This window comes from Ovis aries, chromosome 9, assembly GCF_016772045.2.
Source record: "Ovis aries strain OAR_USU_Benz2616 breed Rambouillet chromosome 9, ARS-UI_Ramb_v3.0, whole genome shotgun sequence".
NCBI lineage: Eukaryota > Metazoa > Chordata > Mammalia > Artiodactyla > Bovidae > Ovis > Ovis aries.
This window is the reverse complement of record NC_056062.1, coordinates 47,037,274-47,054,997: the sequence shown is the minus strand read 5'-3', so window position 1 is coordinate 47,054,997 and position 17,724 is coordinate 47,037,274. Positions and strand designations below refer to the sequence as shown.

Sequence of the window (17,724 nt, the reverse complement as noted above, 5' to 3'; positions counted from 1 at the left end):
GCGGTGTTATTGACCCACATCTTCCAGGAAATAGAGAACCAGTGGGAATTCATTTCACTAGCTCTCTTGTGGTTCTAAGTTGGGTCAAAATTTTTGCTTCCTACCCAAACCCCAACTGTGATTTTGGCTCTGATAATTAGGCCAATATCAGCCTATGAAATGAGACTCAGACTTATCATTGTCAGTTTAAAGATTGGAGCACTGAGTATCAGACTTATTTCCTTGGAAAATAAGAAAAATTAAAATTCTTTACCTTTTTGCCCATTTAATTTAGATTTATAAGCTCCAGTGGTACCAGCTGTCTCATCTTAGATTTTGTACAAGAACTGTCACATTTTGGGTGTTCAATTAATGTGTTTTTATCTAAATTAATGATTCTGCCCATGAACTAATTTACATATTTCTACTTGCCGTACTATGGAAATGGGAAACATTCTTTTCAATTCAGTGCCTGGAATTTTAGACTAAAAATTTCAGTACATCAGGCAACAGAACAAAAGATAGTTTTATTTGAAAATATGTGGTAAAGGGGTTTTTTCCCTTAAAGTTGTTCAGCCTAATTGGCTTAGAAAAATGTATATGTTGGCTATTACTAATAAATGTAACACACTAAATAATGAATTTTTACTTATTTGTGTCTAAATTAACTACCTGAGACTATTCTTTTTTAAATTATTTCAAAGAAATGTGTTAAAATTGTAGGAGAGTTTCTGGTATGTGGGTAGTAAGCTTTTCTTTTAAAAAATGTTATATATATTAAAAATTTTTTCCATGTAATCAGTTGTTATTCACAATGTAGGAATTATACAAGGTGTTTCCTTAATATTTTTTGTTATATTTTGGTATGAATTTTGACTCACTTGGGAGCTTGACCAATAGGTCTTTAAAAATATATAAAGCACTTTTTTATTCTTTGTGTTGATCATCATCTTGGTGTGTAGCAGAAAACATTGTATAAGCACATTTACTACAGAAAAACCCATTATCATCATTTGTGGAAAATCAATATATATTTTTCAAAATTTAGATTGATGGCGACGTGCCATCGATGTTAGCTGAGGCTTGGGCGATGCTCAGGGGTCAAGAGCAGGCCAGCTAAGCTCTTGCATCATCAGTGACTCTGAGATTGACTTTTTTCAGGCAGCTCTTTCCCAGCCTGGGCCCTCAAGTTCCTTAAGTGAAGATGAAAGATATACCTTAGTAACATTTGTCAGGAAATAGTATTAAATAAGTGCTGTGTATATCTGTAACATGGCTATCTTGGGCTAAGGCGAGTAGATTTTATCCGTGTCTATGAAAATTGAATTTCATTGGCCTGTTTTTTATAGAAGCTTAGTATGAAATACGTCTATCCATAGACCTTTAAAATAATACTACATTCCTATTTGTTTCACAGTGGCAGCCCACTCCAGTACCCTTGCCTGGAAAATCCCATGAATGGAGGAGCCTGGTGGGTTGCAGTCCATGGGGTCGCTAAGAGTCAGATACGTCTGAGCGTCTGAGCGACTTCACTTTCACTTTTCACTTTCATGCATTGGAGAAGGAAATGGCAACCCACTCCAGTGTTCTTGCCTGGAGAATCCCAGGGACGGGGGAGCCTGGTGGGCTGCTGTCTATGGGGTCTCACAGAGTCGGACACGACTGAAGTGACTTAGCGGCAACAACAGCTAACAATTCAAAGATTTAAATCTATTCGTGTCCTTCTTTCTTGCTTGTGTATTAGAATTTGTGAAACTGCAGTTTCACCACTGTTAGTGGTTCACCTTGATCTGCTGATCAGTCCCTAAGTCTGAATCGATAATGTGGGCTGAGTACCAGTAGCTATGGCACAATCACCTGTGATGTTGTTTATGTTTAACATTAGTATCTCGTACATCAAATCACTGCCCTTTAGTTCCTAAATCTTATTATTTTTGCCTTCAGCATTCATTTCTAGCTATCCTAGTGGGGTTACTGAAATAGTGTATTCTGGTTGCTTCTTGTCCCAGAAGAGATTTGCTTAATTCACTTCAGATTTTCTGAAGCAGCTATCTCACCTGAGGCCAGAGGCAAATCCCTAGCCAAGTAGAGGCTTTTCTTTTCTTCTTTAAAACATTTAAAAAAAAATTTTATACTGAAGCATAGTTGATTAACAATGTCGTGTTAATTTCAGGTGTACAGCAGAGTGATTCAGTTATATGTATAGCAAATGCTTTTTTTTAACCTGAAAATTTAAATGACATCACATTGTTGTAGTCGTCCTCTAGGATAATCTTTTCATCATTGCTTTAGTTCAACTAACAGATATATATATTTTATCTTTATTGATGAATATTTTAACTTTTCTTAAATACAAAAAATATGGTCGTTGTAATAATACAGACATTGGAGAAGTATATAAAAAGTGAAAGTTCTCCCGTTTATCTTTTCATACCTTTTTTTTTTGCTTTTACAAATAATATGTGAGATTAAGGGCAAATAAATAGGATGACTAAGCATCAATTCTTTTTCCCCCTACTTAAGTTACTGATGGGCTTATGTTCCTTAATTATCTTTAACTTTTTCCTTAAAATATGCAATTTTGGAAAATACAGAACTGCAAAAAGGATAAAGTCTCTTGTAATCACCCTTTAGAGAGAATTCTTTCATGTATTATGTATGCTTTGAATTTCTTTTATGTACCTTTACTTATAGATTTGGTTGAAGAATTATGTTTTTAATATTGTTTGTCAAGCTACTTTTTTTTCCACTCAGCAGTGAGTGAAAAATTACATAAATTGCCAAGCTGGTGCTAAGATTCATGTGGAAACCTGAAGACCCTAGGATAGCTAGAACTTGTTTTTGAAAGTGAAGAACAGCTTTGAAGGTTTTACACTATCTGATTTCAAATTTTATTATAAAGCTTTATTATAAAGTTAGCATGGTAGTGGCATAAGGACAGACATATAAATTAATGAAACAGAATAGAACTTGCAGATAGACCCATACATATAGGGTCAGTTGCTTTCTGATCAACAAATGATATTAAAACAATGAATATTGGTATGGGGAAAAGCTAAACTTTGTCCTCTTGACTTTTCCCTCATAATATGCATAAAATTTAATTTAAAACAGCTCTTAGTACTAAACATGATAGTTGAAACTCTAAAAGTGTTAGAGGAAAATAGGACAAAATCATAACCAACTTTGGGATAGGCAAGTGTTACTTAGAACAGAGAAAGCACTAACTACAAAAGAAAAAAAATTGATAAATTGGACTTCATCAGAATCAGAGCCATCTGCTCTTCTAAAGAAACTGTTAAGAAAATGAAAAGGCAAGCCACAGACTGGAAGAAAATATTCACGATCCAGAAGACTTGTATCTAGAATATGTGAAAAACTCCAGTTGTAACTTAACAATAAGAAACCAAATTTTTAAAACATTCGAAAGATTTAGACAGATACTTCACAAAAAATAGATATGCAAATGGCCAATAAGCACATAGAAGAATGCTCGCTATCAGAAACCATCAGGGAAATGCAAATAGAAACCACAGTGAAATAGCCTAGCTCAATTAAAACAACCTGACAGCACCAAGCATAGGGGAGGGCTGGAAGCAACTCTGATCTCATTGCTTGTGGTGCTGTAGGCTGTACTGCCACTTTGGGAAACAGATTGGCAGTTTCTTAGAAAGTTTCTTGTGGAGTTTATTTAGCGTGTACTTACTGTATTACTCACCATTTACCTAGGAGGAATGTAAACATGTGTCCACAAAAAGATTTTGACATGCGTGTTCTTAGTGGTTTTATTCATAACAGCCCCAAACTGGGGAAAACCCAGATGTCCATCCACCAGCAGGATAAATGGTTGAGTAAATCGTAGTATTCATACAATGGAATACTCTTCAGACTAGTGATAAACATAACCACCTCGTTGGAGGGGCTCACAAACCTTATGCTGATTAAAAGAAGATAGATGAGTACTGTATGTTTCCATTATATATTTAGAAAAGGAAAAACTAATGTATAGTGGTGGCAGTCAGACATAGGATTGACTGGAGGGGGAGTGAGGAATTAACTATAAAGGGTCATGAGGGAACTTTCTGGACTGATGAAAATGTATATGTTAATTTCACTATCATGTACTAAATGTACTATACTGTACATTTACGTGTTTGTTAAAGTTCAGCAAACTGTTCACACTTGTGTACACATTTGTTAATATTAGTACAGTTCATGAAATACAAGCCTTGGGTCAGCCATGGTTTTGGATGCTTTGTTTAAATGATGGAGATCATGCCAGTAAGAAGAGTTCTGTTCTCCTCCCTTCCCAGGACACAAAGGTGGTATAGGCTAAATCATAAAATGATTTAAATCAAGTATATGTGTCATTTTTTAAAAAGAGTAGGATTTTGGTGGGAGCAGGCTGTTGGTTCTCCTTGTGAATTTCTGCTCATTGTTTAGCTCTGCATAGCTCCTAACTAAATCTTTAACACCTCAGAACACATGCTAAAATATTAAATTCAAATATCTGTATTAAACATAGTATTCCCGTTCCTTTTCCAGTAACTGAGAAAACTTAAGTAGTGGTTTTTGTATGGGTGGATGACCTTTGAGCTCTTACAGAGTGTTAGAACAGAATTTGGTTTCCAGAAATGCTGTTTTAAATACTGTGTGGAATTTTTTTTTTTTTGTCTGTAGGGTTTCAGAATGAATGTACCCCTCAGTTTGCCTTTTTTCCCATCTCCTTGTTTTATTTTCCTTCTCCAATAACTCAGTAATCTAGTTCACTAATTTTTCCACTTTTCTTTGGCCTGCAGGGATTGCATAACATAAAATAGTTAAGATAATTTTTAACCCAATGCAGTTTTTTCCTAGATGCCACAAAATAATATATGCATATACAATTTACATTTGTGAATATTTATTGTTTTTTAACATAATAAGTTTTAACTTGATAATTTAATGTTAAAGGAATCTATCATATTGTCTAATAATGACCTCAAAAAAACTTACAGTTTTTAGAATAGCACTCTGAAGATGTCCTCTGATGTTGGCCCAAAGTGATAGGGAATTTCCTTTTCAGGGTTTTGAGGAAACCGATGAAGTGAATGTATTTTAAAAGCTGCAGTAGTTTTTATGTCCTCTTGGGACTGATGTATTTCCCCAAGTGTAGTATATTTGTGTTTATGTGGTTCAAAAAATACATTAAAAAATCCGGCTGTGCAGATTAGTACTCATAGAGCCGAAGTTGTGCTGATAGCCATGATGATAAAATTAAAATATCTTTTTATCAGAACATCAGGAATTTCTATATATCCCTTAACATCTTTTTTAGTATCTTTATAAGAGGAATTTCTGATTTGTGTGTTTTCACACAATCAAGTTATATATTTTAAACAAGAACGAACCATTTGATGCTTCTAATTTTTTTCTTTAACTTGAAGTATAGTTGATTTAAAATGTGTTAGTTTCTGGTGTAGAGCAAAGTGATTCAGTTTTTTATATATATATATATATATATAAAATACACACATGTATGTACACACATATGTACAAATACACACACGTGTGTGTGTGTGTGTGTATATATATATATATATATATATATATATATATATATATATATATATATATATGTTCTTTTTCATTACAGGTTATTGCAAGATACTGAATATAGTTCCCAGGACTGTGTAATAGGACTTTGTTGTTTATTTGTTTTATATGCAGTAGCCTGTATTTGGTAATCCCAAACTCCTAATCTATCTCTTCCTCTCCTTTCCCCAGTGATAGCCATAAGGTTGTTTTCTATGACTGTAGATCTGCTTCTGTTTTGTAAATAAGTTTATTTTTTATCATATATTAGATTCACATGTAAATAATATCATATATTTGTCTTTCCCTGTCTGACTTACTTCACTTAGTATGATAATCCCTTAAGTCCATCCATGCTGCTGCAGATATGATGGCACTATTTTAAGTGTATAAAAATCCTAAGTTGGTTTATGGAATCTTTACCTTTATTTATTTTTATTATTGTGGTAAAAAAGATGTAAAATTTACCATCTTGACAGTTTTCAAATGTATAGTTTAGTAGTGTTAAATATATTAGACATTGTGCTTCCCTTTTATTTTTAAGGTACTTCATTTCAGTGCACATGGATCATTATCATCCAGAACATTAATAAAGGTTATGTGAGATTTTTATTTAATTTTAAATCACTTGACTAGAATTTTAAAAAGCTGATCCTGACACCAGTCTTGATAAACTTCAAAAAAAATTTTTTTTTTTTACTGATATCTTGCATTTTCTTTTTATCATGAGCTTCTAATTGTAGCTTCTGTTCCTTTAAGGTATCTCCCCCATCTTTGTCTTTCTCATTTTTTTCTTTTTCTCGCCTCTTTCAAGTATTATTTCTTAGAAACAAAGAATAAGCAGCGCAAGTGGAGGAAGCAGATATGTTCACCTCAAGTCCATTACGTTATAACACAAATTCAGTTTTGTTTTGTTTTGTTTTGTTTTTGCTTCAGAAGAGTTGATCTTTTCCCATGAAAGATATTCTCTTAGGATATTTCCAAGTGAAGCAGTGGTGGCTGAGAAGCATGGTCATAATTAAATGAAGGTGTTCGTAAGAGCAGGGATTCTGTAAGACCCAGTGGCTGATTCTCCTACTGCCCAAGTCTTCTTTTAGCTGCCAGAAGTCTGCTGTAGAAAGGATATAAACAGACATACGTGTGTGTGTGTATTTGTGTGTGTTTATGTGTATATACGAGGGTCTTTTGAAGTAGGATATGCACTTACAGAACTTCAGTAAGTTTTAATTTTATAGTTGTTCATTGTTTAAAGTATAATTTCCTCTGAAGTGGAAAATAATTCCTAGAAAATTCCATGAAAGAAAGCCTAAAATTTTCCGAAGTAATATTCTTCCTTTTTCTGCTTTCTTTTCCTAGCTCTCACTTTTTTATTTTATGTGTTTTATAGTATTCACCTTATAACCTGGAAAAAAGGAAGCACTGGATCAGGCACTGCTCTGCCTTTCACACTTGGTAGCTTCTTGTTGTACTCCTCAGGCCAGCAGGGAAGGGGCAGAATCCTACTCAAGTTGTCTCATTGAGACTCATGGTATTCTTAGGAGGTTAGTAATAGCAGCTCTGTCCGTCCCCACTACACGTGTGTTTGTTGTTAGGAATGTTTGGCTGTATCTTAAACGAATCATTGGCAGAAGTAAGATTCAAGCTGAAGGATGGTTTTGAAGATTGTGTGCCTTCTGCTGGGTCTTATTACCGTATCCTGCTAGGGAACAAGCAGTGTAACTTGCTGTGGATTAATTGGGTTTGTGCTACTCAGCATCATGTATTCACTAATTAGAAAACTGAATTTCCAACTTATAGTACTTCTCTGATCTCCTATGATGGAAGTACTTTCAAACCATGCTTATAAGCCACTTTTTAAAACCACCATCTACAAAGAGCAAACTACAGCACATTAATCAGGGCTGATACTCACTCTACATCTGTGCATCTTAGTTTTACAAAAGAACTAGGTGAACTACTGGCTTCCTTAAATGAACATCTTCCAAAGTATGTTTAAACTATATGAGTTACAAAAAATTGAATTTATGTGGAATATTTCAGAATAAATCAGTGTGTCAAATGAGTATGAATTTTAAGTGAAATCTGTGCATTTTGATAATACATAAAAAATTATGGAACTGTTCAATCCCTGGTCAAGGAACTAGATCCCACATGCCACAACTAAAACCCAGTGCAGCCAAATAAAATAAAATTTAAAAAATTACAAAGCATTTAAAATATTACTGATATTATTACTGATTTATTAGGTACACTGGTAAATATAAAGAAACTAGCAAATGTGTAATGTAGTTAGTGGGACAGAAATAGAAAGTAGGAAGAACATTATAAACCTTTTTTTTTTAATTTAGGACTGTAGTATTATTTTTTGGAACATTTACTATTTTTGGAACATTTACTATTTTAGTTATGTAGTTCTATGTATGTTTAGTCTAGTTCTGTATGCAGGTCAAGAAGTAGCAGTTAGAACTGGGCATGGAACTACAGACTGGTTCCAGATTGGGAAAGGAGCATGTCAAGGCTATATATTGTCACCCTGCTTACTTACCTTATATGCAGAGTACATCATGAGAAGCGTTGGGCTGGAAGAAGCACAAGCTGGAATCAAGATTGCCAGGAGAAATATCAATAACCTCAGATATGCAGATAACACCACCCTTGGGGCAGAAAGTGAAGAACTAAAGAACCTCTTGATGAGAGTGAAAGAGGAGAGTGAAAAGTTGGCTTAAACTTTCTACTTTTAAGTTTAAACTTAAAACTCAACATTCAGAAAACTAAGATCATGGCATTGAGTCCCATCACTTCATGGCAAATAGATGGGGAAACAGTGACAGACTTTATTTTGGGGGGCTCCAAAATCACTGCAGATGGTGACTGCAGCCATGAAATTAAAAGACACTTGCTCCTTGGAAGAAAAGCTATGACCAACCTAGAGAGCATATTAAAAAGCAGAGATATCACTTTGCCAACAAAGGTTTTTCTAGTGAAAGCCGTGGTTTTTCCACTAGTTATGTATGGATGTGAGAGTTGGACCATAAAGAAAGCTGAGCACCAAAGAATTGAAGCTTTTGAAGTGGTGTTGGAGAAGATTCTTCAGAGTCCCTTGGACTGCAAGGAGATCCAACCAGTCCATCCTAAAGGAGATCTGTCCTGAATATTCATTGGAAGAACTGATGCTGAAGCTGAAACTCCAATACTTTGACCTCCTGATGCGAGGAGCTGACTCATTTGAAAAGACCCTGATGCTGGGAAAGATTGAAGGCAGGAGAAGGGGACAACAGAGGATGAGATGGTTGGATGGCATCACCGACTCGATGGACACAAGTTTGAGCAAGCTCTGGGAGTTGGTGATAGACAGGGAGGCCTGGCATGCTGCAGTCTATGGGGTTGCAAAGAGTTGGACACGAATGAGTGACTGAACTATTTTAGTCAAGTAGTTATTATGTCAGAGATGTTAATTTTATTTTTAAATGGCTTATTTACCTAATATAAACAAACCAGGTACATTTCCAAACTAGACCTACCCATGGGGAATAATAAAGTGAATCATCAGTTTTAGGAGGGGTTAGTTATATTGACCAATCAAAAACTGATTTCTTCTGGTGTTCACATGGCACCCTTACAGCCTAACAGAATCAACAAAACTGTAAAGCAGCATTTATTTCCTTTTGAGAAAGGCTTTGGGCCAATAACAACAACTATCCTAATTTTTCTTAATTAGATTTTTACATAAATACCGTTAGTTATGTGACAGTTTAGAAATACAGTAGAAGGTTTTAAAAAACATCAGAACTGTACTTAAGCTGTCTTACACGAAGAATAAAGTGAAGAACTGATAAATTTCCTTGATACAGATAACCAGTCATTTTAGCCTCAGTAATAGATATTCTTTGACTTGAAAACCTACATAATGGCTGTATTTCTTTACCTTATTTGATTATGTACCATTTACCGTTTTTGGTCTTTGATCTGCCCCTCACATCCTTTGGTGATCATGCTTCTTAAACCTCTATCTCGAATTCCTCCCTGAACTTTTCAGTGTTTTAGAGTTGCCAGCGGGCCAGGGTGAAGTTCCAGTCCTGGGTATGTTTTAGCCTCCTTGTCACGAACGCACGTGTTGTACTCAGCCAGACTTCTTTAGCCAGTAGTGATTGATCCTTGGTTCTGGGAGTTTTTCTGCCTATCCAAATCCTATTTGTGCTTTACAGCTTAGCCTCATTTAACTTTCTGGACTAAGCCAGCACACTTTTATTTCACATTTTGATGAAATTGTTGCTGCTGTTCTCTATATCTTCCATTTGGTATATAAGCTACCATACCTTGCACAGTTCTTAGAACATCAGTAAATTCTTTTATTATTTATCTCACTTCCTGATCTTCCTTTGATATCTTCCTGAGAGCAGAGGCCTGTGTCTTCTACTTCTGAATCTATATTGAGTTCATTTCAACAGCATCTGCTTCTATTTAACACTATTTTGCACATAATGAGGCCACACACACATACACAAAACCACACACAGAAATTCATAAAGTCAGATTTTTAGAACTAGAAATGTTGATTGAATGTCATTTAGAGTTGAGAATATAGTCTTATATATGTGAATTTGGCGGTGGTGGGGAATAGTATCTTCTTGAAGTCAAATGTTTTATTGTTACCTCTATTATTTTTATTTTAGCAAGGTCTGTATAATAGTTTTTCACTTAGCTCCTTTGTAAAAATAAGTTTCAAAACATCCTTAACATTTTAGATATGTGATTATTTTACAGAAAGAATTTTCAAACAGTTTAAATGGTACTACTTAATACTTGGAAACATTATCAAACATTTAAATTGAAACTGTCTGTACCTGTGAGCTAGTTTTTTACTAAAAGCTGGAGTACTGTGATTATTGGCCCCTCTGTGCAGTAACTCCAAAATCTGTGTTCTGCTCCCAGCAGTGCTATTTATATATATTATTGGTGTAACTGTTACTCTGTTGGTAGTCTTTTGAGTGTATCTGGAAATGTAGTCCACCTCCTGAGGAAAAAAAGAGAAAAAATAGTAACGCTTACTACCATTATTCCCACAGAGCTTCAGAAATTGGTATAAAAGTTTTCATATTAATTTCACAAATGCTGTTATTTTGCATTTATTTCATTTCAAAACAGTATTCAGTGTCTTTTAAAGAAACGCAGAAGCGGAATCAAGGTCAGTGTGGCAGAAGAGGGAGAAGAGGATGGTTTTAGGACTTTGTATTAAAGAAATAGCAGTGGTTAAAGGGAAGAATCCAGGCTACCAGTAACTTGCATTTCTTTCTCAAAAAGAATCTTCCCTTGTGACCCAAGGAGTTGGTCTGGTGTTTTGAAGGTCTTGCATACAGTGAAACATATTTGGGTTTTCTTTTCCTTTTAAAGAACTATAGGAGATTTCTGCTTTGCCATGTCAGGTACAGGATGTTGTGTATAGATTTAGAGTATGTCTGTATGCTAAGTCACTTCAGTCAGGTCCAATTCTTTGTGACCCTATGGACTTTGTGACCCGCCAAGCTCATCTGTCCATGGGATTCTCCAGGCAAGAATACTGAAGTGGGTTGCCATGCCCTTCTCCAGGGGATTCTTCCTGACCCAGGGATCAAGCCCACGACTCTTACTAAGTCTCTTGCATTCATAGGCGGGTTCTTTATCACTAGTGCCACCTGGGAAGACCATGGAATTAGAGTATACTGACCACTAATATCCTACATCTGTCTTTTGCATTTATGAATCTTTAGCATATTAAGGCAGAGAAGGCAATGGCAACCCACTCCAGTACTCTTGCCTGGCAAATCCCATGGATGGAGAAGCCTGGTAGGCTGCAGTCTGTGGGGTCGCTAAGGACTGAGTGAGTTCACTTTCGCTTTTTACTTTAATGCATTGGAGAAGAAAATGGCAACCCACCCCAATATTCTTGCCTGGAGAATCCCAGGGACTGGGGAGCCTGATGGGCTGCCATCTATGGGGTCACACAGAGTCAGACACGACTGAAGTGACTTAGCAACAGCAGCAGCAGCAGTAAGTTTCCCCAAGCTATCCTTCCAAGTAACTTAAAGAAAAACAACAACAAAGAAAAAGCTAATTTATTTGTCTTAGCTGTGGCATGTGGGATCTTGTTCCCTGACCAGGGATCAAACCCAGGCCCCCTGCATTGGGAACGCAGAGTCTTAGCCACTAGACCCCCAGGGAAGCCCCCCAAGTAACTTAAAAAAAAAGGCTGCTTAATTTCATAGAGTGGTGTTTCTTGTTTTCCGAATCTTATTTACAGACATGTACTCATGCAGGTGATAGAAATATAATTCTGAATCAAGTGCTTAGGGAAAAAGCCTTGCAATTGAGAATTAAAACACAGTTTTTGTTGTTTTTTTTCCTTCCCTCACCAGAGCCCTTGGGTATTGGACTAAATATTTCAGTCTTGAACCCTTTCTGAATAGTCAGTTGTGACTAAGGTCATATTAGAGGTAGTTCACATGGAAAGACTGAATATCCTTAACGTTGTTATTTCTTAGATTCATAATTTGTGATAGGTGCTGTGTGACTCCCGGTGTAGACGCTCTGTAACCCCAGTCCCTAAGTGTTCCCTGCATCCCTTCACTGCTTTAGAACAGCGTACTTTCACTAGCCTCTGTCCTCTCTCCACATCCCTCACTTTTCAGATACCACTTTTTTCCCTCAAATGCATCACACGAGCACTGTGGTGGCACGAGGGCTCTCATGGGGTTTGAGGGAGCTGCACAGATTCCGCGTGGAGACCTGGAATGGAGCCTGTGGCTTTCGAGGGAAGGCAGTGTAGAGAATGACGGTGCTGATAGGAAGGCCCCTGACTCAGGTTTGGGGAGCTGTTATTTAAAGCTCCCCCCATTCACCTCCGAGGTGCAGACTTGCATTGATTCAGATCAGTGTTTGTTCATTTCATTCCTCCCCTTCACTGTACCTCACCCTCCATCTTTTACCAAAATGAATGGTGATGGTTAAGGGATCTTTCACCGAAAATGATTTTGTTGGCTAATTAATATCTTTCTGTATGTTTTTATTTTTATTTTTTTTTTATGGCCAGATTTACTAATTTTCCCCTTTGTTTCTCTTCCTTTACATTGCGAAAGAAAATTTAGAGAACTGATCTGCCACCAATAGGGATTTCTGGAGGCAGAAATAACATTGGAATCTGTAGTGCTGAATGTTTGAAAGTCATTTTAAAACATTTATGTCCGACCATATTGGAAAAAATATGAAAGAGAATATATGTATAACTGAGTCACTTTGCTGCACAGCAGAAATTAACACACATTGTAAATCAGCTGTATGTCAGTAAAATTTTTTTTTAATGTCTAATTGAAAATGGATGGGCACCATGGAAGATACGGGATTTAATTGTTAACTTTCTAAAAGTCCATAGATGAGGGGGTTCCTGTGAAAGAATACTTTGTGGGCTAAAAAAGAACAGTGTGCTCTATAATTTGGTTCTGAATTAGATGATTTAGAAACGATACAGATATTCAGAGAAAGGAGCAAATATGATTGAGTTTCTGTAGAGATTCCTTGTTTCCAACTAGAACAGGACTTTATTCTTTGGACTTATTATTTACAGTGTTGTCTGTTTTATATGGCTTCCGTGGTGACTCAGATGGTAAAAAAATCTGCCTGCAATGCAGGAGACCCAGGATCGATCCCTGGGTCAGGAAGATACCTTGGAGAAGGGCATGGCTACCCGCTCCAGTGTTCTTGCCTGGAGAATCCTGTGGACACAGGAGCCTGGTGGGCTATAGTCCATGGGGTCACAGCAACTGAGGAAGCAACTGTTTCATAAAGTCATCTGTGATACAGACTGATGGTACAATCCAGCATGTTATATCCAATCCATAAACGTTCATTGGATTGAAGTGAACATATTTTTCTGTATCAGTTGTTCTCTTTCCCTATTGGATAACTGTTTGCCTCAAATGAGATACCTTAAAATGGAAAAAAACTAGAAAGGTCTGTGGTAAAGAATCACATCATTCAGCTCTTGTACTGAAACTCCAGATTGGCATCAAACACTGGTGACCACATCAGAGCACGCAAACAGAAGGGATCATCCCTACCTCAGAATTCCTACGCCGATAGGCACGGACTCCAAAACAAAACTGTTTATTTTATAGAATCTTCTGTTAGAAGGTAGAATATTGCCCATAAAGCTGTTCTTTATGGGGTGGGGTAATGAATAGTAGAGTGGTCAACAGAGTTTAAGCTGTGCTGTCAGACAAATAGGTTTGAAGCCTTAGCTCTTTCATTTATGGCCCCGTGACAGTAATCATCTATGGGATTAGCACACGGACTCGAAAGTTCCCATGTTCCTTGTTTACAGCTCGAGAGAAGACAACTTTTAATTAGCATTTTTACACTTCAGCATTTATGGACTTTAGTATATACCATCTGCTTTAGTTCTCCAAGGTCCCCTTGACTCTCTGTTTTGCTGTTTCCAATTCACTGCATTTTCTCTCCAAAAAATTACAATTTCCCTTTTAAAGTCAGAATTGCTGTTATCTTCAAATTAGAGTTGATTAAACATTTTCCGCATGTATTTCATGTTTTTTTGCTTATACTGTTTCTTCTCTCCCCTCCCCTTCCCACTCTGTATACTGTATTTGAGAGATGAGTTAAGTTTGCTCTCAGTCTTAAGCGTAAAACTTGAAAGCTTTAAGTGATAATTTTTCCCCAGTGATCTGAGATTGGCAACTGAGGTAATGTTCTGTCCATCTGTATTTTTCCTGGTAATAGAGACTTGAGTTACATCTGCTGTGCGTTTCACACAACAACCTCCTTTCCCTTTACCGTTTTTGTACCATTCTAAGTCTTCTCTATTTATGTTTTGCCATTGTTAGATCCAGCAGTATTGCATATAGTATTCAAGTGATGGAAAAAAGTTTTATAGTAAGGTAAAGAGTACCTTTTTTTCCAGTAAACTCCTCATAATGGCCAGCATTTTCTTGACATCATATTGAACATTTAAAAATTTTATATATTACATGCAGAATAATCCATTTAAAAATACCCAATTCTATGTGTTTTGACAAATATATATAGACAGATAAAGTTACGTAGGGGCTTCCCAGGTGGTGCTAGTGGTAAAGAACCTGTCTGCCAATGCAGGAGACATAAGAGACGCAGGTTTGATCCTTGAGTTGGGAAGATCCCCTGGAGGAGGGCATGGCAACCCACTGCAGTATTCTTGCCTGGAAAATCCCCATGGACAGAGGAGCCTGGTGGGCTACAGTCCATAGGGTTGCAAAGAGTCATACATGACTGATGTGACTTGACACGTCACATAACTACTATATATAGAACAGTTCTATTCCACCCCACCCCACCCCCCTCCAAATTTGCTCTTTTTAGGCAACTTCAGCCATCACACTTAGCACCTCACAAACCCTGATCTGTTGCTGTAGTTTTCACTTCTTCTAGAATGTCATAGAAATGAAGTCTCATAGCTTTGTGGGTCTGGCTGTTGTGGTATCAGTTCATTCCTTTTCATTGTTGATAATATTCTGTAGTATGTTGTGTAACAGTTTATTTATCCACTCACTTAAAAGACATGTGGGTTGTTTCAAGATTCTGGCAGTTATGAATAAGACTGCTGTAAACTTTTGCCTACAGATCATATAAACATAACTTTTCTTTTCTCATAGATAAATATCATGAGTTTATGTATTATGTGCATATATTCTTTGGTGAAGAGCCTATTTAAATGTTTTGCTTATTAAAAAAATTTTAATAGTTTTGAGAGTTCTTTTCCATATTCTGGTCAGAAGTTTTATCAGATGTGCTGATATGTAAATATTTCCTACCAGGATGTGTGGTTTGTTTGGGGTTTTTTTTGGTCTTTTTGTAAGTAAAGTTTTATTGGAAAACATCTAGCCTCATTTGTTTACAAGGTTATCTACAGCTACTTTGCACTACAATGGCAGAGTTGAGTATTTCTTGGAGTATTTTTCAGAACATCATTTTGCAGGACAGTGACAGGGTTGACAGAGCCCTTGTGGCCCATGAATCCTAAAATATTTACCGTCTGACATTTTTACAGGAACAAGTTGCCCCCTCCTGTCCTAAAGCTTCCGTTTGACGTGTGTTCTACCCTCCCCCACTTTATTTTCTTCATCTTTAAACTCTTTCATGCTTACGTCCTCTTTGCCTGTGTGGCATTCTTTTTTTTTTCAAATTGAAGGATAGTCGCTTTACAGAATTTTGTTGTTTTCTGTCAACCTCAACATGAATCAGCCATAGGTATACATATATCCTCTCCCTTTTGAACCTCCCTCCCGTCTTCCGCCCCATCCCACCCCTCTAGATTGATGCAGAGCCCCTGTTTGAGTTTCCTGAGCCATATAGCAAATTCCTGTTGGCTGTCTATTCAGAATGTGTTTTGTTTTTTCATTTATCAATTTTTCTTTGATACATTGTTCCGAGCATTGATCTTAATACCATATGAAAAACAAGCTTTTAAAAAGGCATCTAAATATGTTTGTGTGCATTAATGTCTGTGTATGGTTTTGATTATCCTGTTGTTTTCCTTCTTTTCTTTAACTTTGCCCTTCCTCCCTTCATCTCCCCCAACACACACACATATAGACACACACACACACACACACACACACACACACACACACACACACCTTTCCTTATTTATTTTTAACTTAGGTCCTTTAGGACAATACAGTAAATATCTCTGCTCCCCTAAAAAGTCAGTCCTGTCACACTTAGGTTTAACAGACTTTGAAACAATACAGCTGTATAGGGGAAATGAATTCTGTTCTCTGTCAAAGTTGGAAAGGACTGCTTGTTTTAACAGCTACTGAAGATGGAAGCATTTATGCCATGGTCATATAGCTTGTCAAAACTGGGTATGTTCCTGTGTTTAAAATATTTGGGATTTTCCAAAAGTTACTATTTCCTCTTGATCCTTCTTAAGGAGGGCTTGGTTTCTGATTTCAGTTAACCCCTACTTCACTGTTAAAACTGCCACTGAATAGACTTAAAATATGTAGTCTATTTAGAAAAATGATTAAACTGCTCATAAGTGTCAGCATTCCATTGGTGAATGGTAGACATTTAGAAACATTTTGCATCCGTGATAGGTGATACGTCAAAAAGTCCTCATTTTTCCTCATTAAAGTGCTAGAATTTATGTATACACATCTAAATGAATTAGAATTTCACAAACGTAATTAAATTTTCCCAGTTTTCATTGTAAATGCATGCTCTGTAGAGACATAGTTTTGTTAGGAAGAAGCTAATGTTAAAAATTGATAATAGATTCGGATCAACATACTTCCGTTTAACAATGCAGAGTTATTAGCATGGGTGGCTTTGGGCATAGACTTTTAATTTCATTTTACGAAGTTTTTTTTTTTTTAATTTGGCCTTTGAAAAAAGTTTTTGTTATTTAAGTGATGTGTTTGGCCAAAGACCATGTTAGAATCAGTATTTTTAAAATAACATTTTAAATAATAGAGATATTTCAACCCTTTGATTATGTAGAAATAAATGGTTTTGTGTTAACTGTGGCTTTTAAACAGGTTTGTTACAAGAAAATCTCTTGGTGGGTTGAAATAACCATGAACATAAAATCTTCCATTGACCTCTTTTTAGTCTCATGTACTGTAATTAACAACCCTTTAAATACAAGGGTGCTGTTTGTATTGCTAGTTAAATTCATAGTTAAGACTTGTAGGGCAGCATTTATGTGTTGTTTTGTCTTGACTTTAATAACTTGAAAGGTGATATGAAGGTATAAATAGTGAATTTTCATTAAAATATACTGGAAAAATACATGCTACATTCTGATACATTTAGCTAATAACTAACTTGTCTAAAAAGTAAACATATGGCTAAAAGTGACAACTTATTTCCCTTACCATCATTACTGTTTTACTCTAGGCTTTGTGATTTATCTATTGACACTAATTCAACTTTAGAGGCATTTAAAATGTACTGAAAAATTTGCTTGATTACATCTGGTAGATTTTATGTAGCATAGAATATTGATACACTCCAAATAAAAAATAATTTAACTGTATTTGTTATAGTTAATGCAGAGTAGGGTTAACTTTGGGCTTCGCTGGTGGCTTTGTGGTAAAGAATCATCTCCCAGTGCAAGACACATGAGTTCAATCCTTGGCTTGGGAA

At 36.2% G+C, this 17,724-nt stretch overlaps 1 protein-coding gene across 36 annotated transcripts in view; it reads left to right on the top strand.

Moving 5' to 3' along the window:
• The window catches only part of NCOA2 (nuclear receptor coactivator 2), a 284,545-nt gene that overhangs the window by 27,836 nt on the left and 238,985 nt on the right, over nucleotides 1-17,724 (top strand). For 4 of the 36 annotated variants that reach the window (XM_060393782.1, XM_060393765.1, XM_060393771.1 and 1 more), the window contains exon 2: nucleotides 1-17,724. This exon is cut by the window's left edge and continues 25,916 nt beyond it; it is cut by the window's right edge and continues 28,871 nt beyond it. The exons of the other annotated variants lie outside the window; for them this stretch is intronic. The gene's annotated coding sequence lies outside the window, so the exon portion shown is untranslated. 36 annotated transcript variants of the gene reach the window in all.